Source organism: Sceloporus undulatus, chromosome 1, assembly GCF_019175285.1.
Source record: "Sceloporus undulatus isolate JIND9_A2432 ecotype Alabama chromosome 1, SceUnd_v1.1, whole genome shotgun sequence".
NCBI classification, from domain to species: Eukaryota; Metazoa; Chordata; class Lepidosauria; order Squamata; family Phrynosomatidae; genus Sceloporus; species Sceloporus undulatus.
Genome location: NC_056522.1, coordinates 7,103,370 through 7,111,955, shown reverse-complemented (window position 1 = coordinate 7,111,955; position 8,586 = coordinate 7,103,370). Strand labels below are relative to the sequence as shown.

General features: G+C 40.5%; 1 protein-coding gene across 1 annotated transcript in view; it reads left to right on the top strand.

Annotated features, from left to right (window-relative positions):
- Window positions 1–8,586, top strand: part of LOC121919693 (gallinacin-1 alpha-like) — a 33,499-nt gene that overhangs the window by 23,347 nt on the left and 1,566 nt on the right. The gene's annotated exons all lie outside the window — the stretch shown is intronic.

Here is an 8,586-nt window from a genome sequence, read left to right as displayed (position 1 = left end):
ACCACCAAAGATCTCCCAATTCTTGAACTGTCATTTCTGGAAAATCTCCTTCTCTCTGGCTATTACCTTCTGCCTAGCAATATCGATATTCGTATATACATTGAAGTGCACATTTATTTTCTATTTTTTGCTTTAGAATTTTTAAATACAGAAATGAGGAAAGAGAAAAGGATATGCATAAGACTAAAATTTTAGTACAAAATACACAAGATTTAGAAAAACAAAACATATTTAAGATAACAGGTTTTGAAATTGTAAAAATTCTAAAATATTTGGGGATAAATATAACAGTGAAGTATACATTTGAGAAATCATCTATTAAGAATAGATGTTTTAATAATAACTGACATGTAATCATTATCTTAAAAATATAAAAAAAACATTTTATTAGGAGGAAACAGAGAGTGGAGAGAGGTCCTTTGGGTACTATATATTCTTCCAAATGTCCCCAAATTAAAAGAGAATAGTAAAAAAGACTTCATTTAAATATACACACACAAAACAAAAGTCATTCTACTTTAAGAATGTTTTTAAATTTTGCTTGTCAAATTTTTTCTTCCAGCTTAGACAGTTTCCGAATGAAGAGATCTTACTAACAGAAAATAAATGTTTCAGATAAAATTCCTCAAAGATGAAGATTCTGAATATGAAAAATCCTAATGTGATTTTCTTCCATATAAAACAAAACAGAATATCTGACCCCCTTTTACTTCTTTTGACAGTGTCACAAGCTTAGTAGATGAGAGGAATGCTGTGGATGTAGCATATCTTGATGTCATTGAGGTTTTGACAAGCTCTCCCGTAATATTCTAGAAAGTAAGCTAGTAAAATGTGGGCTAGACAAGGCAACTGTTACATGGATTTGTAATTGGTTGACTGGCCAAAGCCAAAGGGTGCTCAGCAATGGCTCCTTTTCATCGTGGAGAGAAGTGACCAGTGGGGTCCAACAGGGCTCTGTCCTGGGCCCAGTGCTATTCAACATCTTTATCAATGACCTGGATGACAGAATTGGGAGCATACTTATCAAATGTGCAGATGACACCAAATTAGGAGGAATGGCTAATACTCCAGAGAAGAGGATCAAATTCAAAATGACCTGAATAGATTAGAAAGCTGGTCCAAAACTAACAAAATGAACTTCAACAGGGAGAAATGTAAGATACTAAACTTAGGTAGAAAAAATGAAATGCACAGATATAGGATGGGGGACACCTGGCTGAACAAGATACATGTGAAAAGGATCTAGGAGTCCAAGTAGACCACAAGTTGAACATGAGTCAACAGTGTGATGTGGCAGCTAAAAAAGCCAATACAATTCTAGGCTGCATGAATAGAAGTATAGTGTCTAGGTCAAGGGAAGTAATAGTGCCACTCTATTCTGCTCTGGTCAGGCCCCACCTGGAATATTGTGTCCAGTTCTGGGCTCCACAATTCAAAAAGGATGTTGAGAAGTTGGAGCGTGTCCAAAGGAGGGCGACCAAAATAGTGGATTGCTGGAAACCATAAAGCTCTGTGAAGAGCGCCTTAGGAATCTGGGCATATTTAGCTTGGGAAGCGAAGGTTAAGAGGTGACATGATAACCATGTTTAAATGTTTGAACTGATGTCATGTTGTTGAAGATGGAGCAAGCTTGTTTTCTGCTGCTCCAGAGAATAGAACTCGGAGCAATGGGTTCCAAGTACAGGAAAAGAGATTCCTTTTCCAACAATATGATTTTATGATTCTATGCTTATCTCATCTGTATGTCAGAAGGAATCTAACCTTTATCTGGGAACAGCCCCTTTAATTAAGATTTCTTTTTTTTTAATTATAATTTTTATTAATTCTCCAAAGGTTAAAAAACATATATTCCACTATACACATAAATCAGTCACAAGCAGACAAACATACATACAAACATAACTATATATTATGCACTATACTATACAATATACTAACACAACTATCAAACAAATACATTACTTCCCTATTGGTTGCATTCACCTTATTTATATAACATCCTTGGTTTTCATGTCAATGAATTGATCCTTGAGATCTCTCTACATATAACATTATCAACTTTATGAGTGTCTGCTGACTGCTTTCCCTTTTTGTCCACTCAGTTCCTAAAATGTATGGAAGTATTAACTAGATATTTCATGTTATTAATTATTTGTAATAGTTCCCTTATTCTATTTGTAAATTATATCTCCTAGCTTTTATTTTTCAATATTTTCCAAATCCGGCTATTTTGTTACCCATTACAGTCAGCCCTCCATATCCCTGGATTTTTTTATCCATTGATTTAAGCATCCATAGTTTGAAAATATTAAAAAAATATGTAAATTCCAAATAGCAAACCTTGATTTTGCCATTTTATAAAAGGTGCACCATTTTACTATGCAATGGGATTTTGGTATCTATGAGGGATCCTGGAACAAAACACCAGCGGATACCAAAGAGCCACTGTATTTTCTTTTTTATATTGGTCTTCATTCTTCTTCTGTTAATTCTGTTGATTGTAGTTAAGATTTCTATCTTAATTTCCATACAGGAAAATATGTTCTCGGTATGTGTTTTTGAAACTCTGGTTGGTACTTAATGCATATTAATTACCATATATACTTGACTATAAGTTGACCACATGTATAAGTCGGGGGCAGGTTTTGGGGCCAAATTTATGGTTTTGATATGACCCATGGATAAGTTGAAGATAAAGCTTAGGGGTATGTAACAAAGGATGTAAGGGATGAAGCAAAAGAAAACAATGTGAAAGAACTTACAAAATTCCAGCAGTTGTAACTATTTGTGGTCACACTAAAAGCTGGATGGTGAGAGAGTAGAGAAGTGATCAGTGCTTCCGGGACAGATCATATTCTGGCCTTTTACCAGGGGATGGTTCCTTTTTTGATAAGAGTTAAAGTGCAGTACACTCCACCCTTGGCTTATACAGGGGATCCATTCGGGACCCCCCCCCCACATAAGCCAAATACCATGCATGCTCAAGCCCCATTCAAGTGAATGGGGCTTGTGCATGTGGTGGCGTGGTGGTGCGTGCGTGCCATGGGCGCATGCCCCATTCATCTGAATGGGACACGCCGCCCCTTGCATTCCGCGCACTCCCACATGGCTTTCAACATTTGCTGGAAGCTGTGTATAGCGCGCCTGTGTATGACGAGGGTGCACTGTACTTACATTGACCCATAGATAAGTTGACTCAAGTTTTTTGACTCAAGTTTTTGACTAAAAATTCTATAGTTACTGCTCCAACCATATCTCTCTTTTGTTGTCATCCCTTCACTGCCTCCGCCTCCCCTTTCATATTCCTTATAAGCTCCTGTTGTTGACTTTTAAAGCCATGCATGGGCTGACTCCTCCGTATTTATCAGACCTTCTTTCTCCTCACCTTCCCACTCCGTTGTTCCCTCTGTTCAGGTAGTCAAGGTCTGCTGTCTCAGCCCAGGATTTCCTCTGCCCCTTCCAGGATCCATCCCTTTTCACTTGCTGCCTCTCACTCCTGGAACCTCCTTCCCCCACAAGGATCCTTATCACTTCTTTAACCAGTTTCAAAACTAAGAACTTTATCGCATGGGGCTTAAACCGTTCCCCAGCGCGTTCTAACGGGGGCGTGCGGGGGCGTGCATGGAACGCGATGGGCACCAGATGGGGCCCAGAACGAGACTTTACCGCACGGGGGAACGCCGCCACCACGGCGCATTCCCATCGCGTCCCAATTCGGTTCCAGAGGGCGCCATTTCTGGGAACTGTTTCAAAGTGCCCCTGTTAGAACGCGCTGGGGAACGGTTTAAGCCCCATGCGATAAAGTTCTAAGTTGAAGACCATCCTGTTCAGAGAAGCATTCCCAAGCATTGCATGATTATTATTTGTTATTTGACATTTTTAATTTGTTGCCTGTTTTATTGAACCCTTTCCTGTATTGTTATGTTTTATTTATATGTATTATGCTACTATTTCTTAGATTGTATGCCATGGGCAGGTTTACTCTTATCTATTTTATTGTCTGTATGTACAGTGCTGTGCAAATCTACAGCGCTATATAAATAAAGCATCATAATAATAATGATGAGTATATAAAGTATATCACCAGGGTCCATCTGCAGTCTCACATTTTGGCCTGGAAATCTCAGGGCTTGGGATGATCCCAATCTTTTCAAACCTGGTGGAAAAACTGGACCAGCCAGACTCTTAGGAATGTACTGAATGATGAAGCACTTGCTGTTGTTGTTGTTAATGGCCTTCGAGTCGATCTCGACCCATGTCAACCCTATGGATGAGACATCTCCAAGACTCCCTGTCCTCCACTGTTCTGCTTAGCTCTTGTAAACTCATATCCATGATCTTCCTAATAGAATCCATCCATCTAGCATGCAGCCTTCCTCTCTTTGTACTCCCCTCCACCTTTCCTACCACTATTGTTTTTTCCAATGAGTTGTGCCTTCTCGTGACGTGTCTGAAGTACAACAGTCTCAGTTTTGTCATTTTGGCTTCCAGAGAGATTTCTAGCTTGATCTGCTCTGGGACCCACATGACCAAAAGGAGGAGAGGCTTCCCTGCCTAGATATCCCTCCACACCATCTCAGTCCACAACAATATTTTGATAAAATGCAGACCACTGTGATGAACATTGTCATATTTCCCCCTCCTGTATGATTTTTAACACCTTTGCCTGATGAAGAAGCCAGTGGAGCCTCGAAAGCTTGCACAATGTATTTTGTGGGTCCAATAAAGGTATCACTGTTTTGTGGATTTTGGATGTTATTGGAATATGCTGTCTTTCTTATCAAATATAAATGACTCTCTGATGCCACTATCTGGAGGAAAACAGAGCTGCAACATTTATCGGAGAGCCAGCGTGATCTACTGTGATGGTTTGAGCACTGGTTATGAGCTGGAACTTTATTGCACCCGTTCTTGTCTCTGTTACGGAAAGAGGACACTCATGTGCACGTGCGACCAGCCAAAAATGGATTTTGTCACATGCCAAAGCGTCCTCCAAAAGGCCCCGTTCTGTCTCCCAGCGCCAAGCCCCCCAAAGAAGGAGGCCTCCTGACACTCCAAGGCAGCATCTTCCACTGTTGCACAGGCAGCTCTTACTTTCAGGAAGTTCTTCCTAATTAATCTCTTCTCCTGTAGTTTGCATGCATTGCTCTATGTCCAATTCTCTGGAGCAGCAGAAAACAAGATTGCTCCCTCCTCAATATGACATCCTTTCACAGGGCTATCATATCTCCTCTTAACCTTCTCTTCTCCAGGCTAAACATCCCCAGCTTCCTAAGTCTCTACTCATAGGGCTTCATGGTTTCCAGAACCTTCACCATTTTAGTTGCCCTCCTTTGGACACGCTCCAGTTTCTACAGAGAAAGGAGGGCAGAAGCAAAAAAGAAAGGGAAAGAGGATACGAATACCCAGGTTACGAAATTTTCGGGATACGAAAAATCCATAGGAAAACATGGTTCCGGGTTACGAATGTTTTTTTGGGTTACGAAAAAACTTTGTGGTGCTTTTTCGGTTTTTTTCGCACGGAATCGCGGCTTTTTCCCCATTAGCGCCTATGGCAATTCGGCACGAAGGCTTTTCGGGTTAACGAACGGTGCCAACACGAATTAATTTCGTAACCCGAGGCACCACTGTATTGCCCCCAAAATGGTCTTCGACTATACATGAGATCAACTATAGTCAACTATATACAGTATCTCACAAAACTACAATCCCAGACTACAGCATGAGCCATGCGGTTGAACAGTGTCAAACTGCTTATTTCTGCAGTGTGGCAGAAATTGACAAGGTAGTGTGACATACGTATGCAGCGCTGGTGATGCTGATAATTAGCACCATGACTCACTAGGGTCTCTCTCTCATACATCAAAGGGATACCCAATCTCAGGCTTGGTCCTGTAACTCAGTTGGAGACAAAACAAAACGAAGGAAAAGGAGGGTCCTGTTAGCCAGGGGCACAAAGAGGAAAGGCAGACATCTCTAGTTGTATTCTGGCAGGACAGATGTCAACCACAAAGAAGGACAAGGCATGGCAAAATGTAGGACTTTAAAGAAATGTATCTAAACAATAATAACAGCTACAGACACTAACTAAATATGTGTTATGCTTCCTCGTCATGCTCAAATGGAGGACATTTTGGAATCCTCCTGGACAAGGCTGAAATGTAGGACTGTCTGGAAAAGGAGGACATCTGTTCCCACTGTATTCTGGCCATGCCAAGGAGATGCAGGAAAAGGGAAATGATGGCCCTTTGGCCGTATGACTATATTGTTTTCCCAATCAATACAAGTGTTACAAAATATGGGTTGTGAAAGTTCAGAACAGTATCTTATTAAAGAGAGTGGTGTCCACTTTTCAGAGAAGCCAGCATATAATAACGTCTTACAACTCCTTCAAAAGCCATCAGAGGTTATATTCTGATTAACTCCCGTTGGAGTTGATTCCAAAACTGCATAGAATTTGTATTTTGGAGACTTGGAAATTCCACGCTTTGTGGCCAACGCTCCCAGAACCCCAACAGCTGTAGCAGTGAATTTTGGGAGTTGTTAAGTTTGTGACTCAAAATAAGTGCAGTGCCCCTTGGTACCACGGGAGGTTGGTTCCAGGGTCACCATGAATACCAATTCTGTGGATGCTCAAGTCCCATTCGATACAGTTCATAGTAAATGGACCTGAGCATGAATGAGCATCCACGGATGTTGGTATCTATGGGGCATCCTGGAACAAAGCCCAGTGGATCCCAGGCCTTTATAATTGTTTCCACACTGTAGCTAAATACATTGCTCATGTATTCTTTTGTAAAGCTTGAGTAGAAGCAAGAGACGATGATGTTTGTGAGAGCCAACAGAGACAAAGTTTTAAGGCAATCAACAGAATAAGTCGAAGGCTTTCATGCCGCATCCATAGTTTTTGTGGTTTTTTGATCTATGGGGGCCTTGTTCTAGAAGAGTGTCTATGAAGCTCTTAGGAAGAAAACTCTCAGAACATGGCCACATAGCCCAAAAACCCAACAAAAATTAAAAAAGCAATCACACATCAGCATTTATCCAGCATTTAATTAATTAATGGAGATAACCACTTTTTCTCCCAAAGGACCTAAAGCAGCTCAAACCCTACATTGAAGCAATACAGCTAAAAACTTCCATATACAGTCAACCGTCAGTATCCAGAGATTTTTTTTTATCCATGTGGATTCAAGCACCTGGCCTGAAATTCTAAAATAATACTAATAAGCAAACCTTTGATTTGCCATTTATATAAGGAACACCATTGATTACTCCATTGCATTTAATGAGACTTGAGCACAAGGGATTTTGGTATCCATGGGGGTCCTAGAAGCAAGCCCCAATATATCAAAGGCTCTTTTTGTTCATCCAGTTTCATGCACCAACTCTGCCCTATTGACTACCATGTAGGTAGCCGTTTTAGCTTTTGATGAAGCACACAACCCAAGGGGGTCCTGCGTACCAGAAACACCTCCATTAAGAGAAGCTGTTGGCAGGCACGGGATAACTGCTTTTTCCCCTCCACAAAACACAGAGTGAAGCAAGGAGGTCGAGGGAACGTCCTACTGAGTGGCTACAAGATTGGGCAATTGGGGTTCTGTGCAATAGAAGCCCAACTCCAACATTTTACAGAGAAAACCAAACACCACAAACAGCAGGGCCAAAGTGGGGCCAAGATGTTAAAAGTTATAAAGTTTAAACAAGAAGAACATACAAATGAGGCGAGGCTGCAGCAGTTTGCTTTTTGCCTGAGCTTGGGAAGGGGAAGATTAAGCCCCATCCTCCTCCCTCCTGCTGTGTGAATGCAGTAAAAGGTGCCTTGTGTCCCTCAACTCACTTGCAGCAAATGAAGTGAGCTGAGGACAAGGAGGAAAGTGGACATTAAATGCAGCTGAAAAAGTGGGAAGGCAGAGGATAATCAAGACTGCCCTCCTGATGGGGCACTGGGTGGCATGGATTTTTAGGGCATTTCTTGCACACACACCCCAGCAGTCCCAGTGACATGAAGCAGGACCCAAACCATTAGTGGTGTTCCACCTCCTTTTTAAAAGATTTGGATTCAACTCTCGTCACAGCACTTAAGTTCAAAGCTTGGAAGGCCTTTTCTTGTAATAGTTACTATCTAAAATTGTGGATGGATTGTAAAAAGTTCACTGCATTTTGGATTAATGTCCATCACATAAATGCAGATATTACAAGAAAAAATTTGTGTAGCCAACTAGAAACAAAGGTTTGTCCTAAAATGATTTTGAACAGATTAAATGTGTTTGAATATAGAACAGACAGACAGACAGACACACAACACATACACAAAGTAGATACGTCATTGAATATACAGATTCAATATACATATAATTACAGCACTCTAGAAATAACTGTTAATAATAAAATAATAATAATAATAATACAGTGTTATCAGAGTGAGTATAGATTAATTTGGTATCAACAAAGAAAATGAAAACAGACAAATATTATTTGGTGGAAACTCCCCAAAATTGTAGAAATGGAAGTAGTGAATGACAAGGAATGAATGTTTATTACATTTATGTACACATATTGCAGGTTAATTAATTTTGGGGAGAA